A 4,286-nucleotide genomic window follows, 5' to 3' on the forward strand; every position below is an offset into this window, starting at 1 on the left:
TCTGTTTGCTTTTTGTCTAAGTCTGTGAATTTGCTCTTTTATAAAAATGACTAAATCAAATGCCAAAAAATAATTAGGTCACGTGGTAGTAGGTGTTTGGTTACACCAATGCTGATAGCAACTCAAGTGTTTTTTTACAAATTGAGAGTCTTGAATAATTTGTTACTGAAAGTGCTTAAATCATTTTCTTTGAGACTTTATGGACAGAAAGGAGACTTAAGTATTCTATTTTTCTCTTTATTACTGTGTTATGCGTTATGAACTCTTCTTCTAGTGCTTACCCTGGAAATCACAACATCCATCCTTATTACAATCATACTAAAATTATTAAGTTTTTCTACTTTTCCAAGAATGTTAACCTTAGAACACTTTAACTTCATTAACATTCTCTCATATTTTGTGTTACTATTGTCATGTATTTAATTTAATTTTATACACATATAAACCCCACAAATCACTGTTAGTGTATATGTTGATATTCATCTATGTTTACCTACATATTTGCTGTTTCTGTTGCTCTTTATTTCTTCCTGAAATCCCATGTTTCCTTGTGGGATTTTTTTTTTCTTCTGCTTGAAGAACTCTTTCTTTTAGTTCATGATTTCTCTTGATGAATCTTCTCAGTTTTTATTGGTAAGAAAATGTATTTATTCGCCTTTCATTTTTTTAAAGCTTTATTGAGGTACAATTGATACATTTAAAAATTGCACATATTTAATGTATACCTTTGGGTCTCCTTTTATTTTTGAAGAATCCTTTTCCCTGGACATAGAATTCTAATTTGGAGAAATTTTATTTGGACATTTTACAGTTTCATTCAATTGTCTTATGGCTTCTATAGTTTCTCCTGAGAAATCAGCTGTCAGTGCAATTGTTGCTCCTCTGAAGGTAATGTGTTCCCCTCCCCCCACAACTGTTTTTATGATTTTCTCTTTTTATTTGATTTTCAGCAGTTTGTAATGTGTGGTTACAAACCTGGTGTGGTTGTCTTTGTATTTATTGTGCTTGGGGTTCACAGAGCTCTTTGAATCTTAGGTTGATACTTTCATCAGTTTTGTCATTATCTCTTTCTCCCTAGACTCTCTCCTTTTAAATTACACAAATTTTAGACCATTTATTGCATCCCACATATCTCTAAGGCTCTTTTCTATATCTTCCCATTCTTTTAAATATCTGTATTTCTATGTGGATATTTTCTGTCAACCTCTTCTCTAATTTACTAGTCTTATCCTTTTGCCTGTCTAGTCTGCTGTTAAACACATCTTATGCATTCTTAATTTTAAGTGTTGTACTTTTGTAGTCCTAAAATAACCATTTGATTCTTTCTTATGGATTCCAGTTCTCTGTTAAAGTTCTCTGTCTTCAACAGACAAAAAGAAAATTCTATGAGGCCTTTCCTCCTGAAACAGTTTGAACTTTTAATTTCTGCTCACAAAACTGATGAGAAACAGTGCTCTGCATTTCAGAGGCTTTCCACTTAGGGTTTTAGCACCCTGACCTACACGGATCCCATATTCATCAAATGTGCTAAGATGAAAACTAGCCATTTACTTAGGGTCCCCAAGTCTCTGTTATAAATGCTCTGCTCATTTCTGTGTCCCCTAGTAGATGCCCTTTGTGGGTACAAAGCCTAAATTCTCAGGCTCTTGGCAGAGTTTAGAATTGGCAAATGATCCCAGGATAAAAGGGGCTCTGTGGGGTTCTTCCCTCTCTGGAGTTGTGGCAGACAGAATAATGACTCCCCAGAGATGTCCATATCCTAATCCCCAGACCTGTAAATAGATTATTTTCATGGTAAAAGGGTCTTTGCAGATGTGAATGAATTAAAGACCTTGATACAGGGAGATAGATTATCCTGGATTCTCTGGATGGGTCCACTCTAATCACATGAGTCTTTAGAAGTAAACCTTTTCTGGCTGGGGTCAGGGAGAGATGTGATGATGGAAGAAGGGTCAGAGAGATGCTGCATTGCTGGCTTTGAAGATGGAAGAAGAGGACCATGAGCCCAAGAATGTGAATAGCTTCTAGGAGCTGGAAAAGGCAAGAAAATGGATTCTCTCCTAGAGCCTCAGAAAGGAACACAGCCCTGCCGACATCTTCTTTATCCCAGTGAGAGTCTTTTCAGACTTCCATGTAACCACAAGGTAATAAATGTGTTGTCTTAAGCCACCCAGTTTGTGGTTGGTTGTTAACAGCAGCAATAGAAAACTAGTACAGGAATCTTAGCCCCTTTATTTCTTGTTACCTCAGAACCTTTCTGTTGTCTACAGAGATAATAATTTGTAATTACTTAATAATTTATAAATTAATAAATGTAATACATATTTATAAATTAATAAATAATTTCTATATTTTGCCTAGCTCTAATTGTCCTGGATGGGAGTGCTGGTATGCTGCTAGCTACTCATTGCTCCTGGATAATAGCTCACAGTTTTAGTATCCAAAGCCTTTTAACTTTGCCCTCACAAATGTCCCTGTGAGGAAGACAAAGACAGTATGTTTTTTTGCTATTTTGTATTTGGAGTGGAAGCTCAGGAAGGTTAAGTGAATTATTCCAAATTAGATAATGCTTAAGAAGCCAAGTCAAGCCTACAACACAGGTCTCTAGGCAACACGGCCAGTCCTCTTTCCATTATTATAATGTCTGTGACCCACAATCAGAATCAAGCACTCCTATATTTTAAATTATTTGCATAGTTACTTTAAGTGAAAAAATTGCTGAATGTTAATAATTTCAAACAATGATGTAACCTCTACCACAATCAAGATACAGAAAATTCCCTTACCCTAAAATTAATCCCTCCCCCACCCCGACCCCAGCCAACTACTGATATTTCTGTCACTAGAACATTGCATTGTCTAGCATTCTATATAAATGTAAATATATAGTATGCAGCCATTTGTATTTGAAGCGTTTCGCTTGGCCTAACAGGTTTTTTTTTTTTTTTGGCCTAACAGTTTTAAGATTCATCCATGTTATATTGTGATTTGTTCCTTTTTGTTGCCTAGCAGTATACCATAGTCTATCCATGGGTAAACAATTTATCTATTCACCAATTAACAAACTTTTGGGTTGCTTCCACTTTTGGCTGTTACAAATAGTGCTGTTATGAACGTTTACATACACACTGTTGTGTAGACTTACGTTTTCATTTCTCTGGGAGTGAAATATATATTTAACTTTATAAGGTACTGTGTATGTTTTTCCAGAGTGGCTGTTCTATTTTGTATTCCCAACAGCAACAAATGAACATCCAGTTGCTCCACATCCTTATCAACACTTCCTTTTTTTTTTCCCCTACAGATGGCCAGTTGCCCCAGCACCATTTGTTGAAGACTTTCTTGAACGTTCTTGACATTTTTACAAAAATTAATTTACCATATAAGTGTGGGTCTATTTCTGGACCCTCTGTTCCATTGATATGTTTATCCTTCTGGCATTATGTTGATTAATAATTGCTTTATAGCAAGTTGTAAAATCAGATCAATATGGGTTTCCAGCTTTGTTCTTCTTCAAAAATTGTTTTGGCTATGCTGGTTCTTTTGCATTTCCATATAAATTTTTAAATTATCTTGAATTATATTAGATCAGTTAGGGGAGACTGACACCATCATAATGTTTGGTCCCCCAATCCATGAGTCTGGTATAGCCCTCCATTTATTTAAGTCTTCTTTAATTTTTCTTTAAATATTTTGTAGCTTTAAGTGTAATTCTTATTTTGTTAAATTTATCCCAAAGTATTTTAATTTTCTTAATGCTGTTATAAATTGAGTTGTTTAAATTGTTTCTTGCTGTTATATAGAAATACAATTAGCTTTTGTGTTTTGACCTTGTATACTGCAACCTTGCTAAATTGACTTTCTTAGCTTTTTTCTGAATTCCCTAGAGTTTTCTGCATTCACAATCATATTGTCAACAAATAAGACAGTCTTACTTCTTCCTTTCCAATCTGCCTTTTATTTCTTTTTCCTGCTTTATTCACTACCTGGGCCTTACAGTACAAAGTTAAATCAACATAGTGAGAGTGGGTATCTTTGCTTTGCCTTGTTTCTAATTTTAGATAGGAAACATGAAATCTTTCACCATTGAATATAATGTTAGCTGTAGATTTTTCATAGATGACATTAATCAGATGAGGAAGACTCCTATTCCTAGTTGCTGAGAGATTTTATCATGAGTGTTGATTTTTATCAGATTTTTTCTGCATCTATTGAAATAATTATGTGGTTCTCCTATATTTTATTAATGTGGTGAATTACATTGGTTGACTTTCTAATGTTAAACC

Source organism: Kogia breviceps, chromosome 3 (assembly GCF_026419965.1).
Source record: "Kogia breviceps isolate mKogBre1 chromosome 3, mKogBre1 haplotype 1, whole genome shotgun sequence".
NCBI classification, from domain to species: domain Eukaryota; kingdom Metazoa; phylum Chordata; class Mammalia; order Artiodactyla; family Physeteridae; genus Kogia; species Kogia breviceps.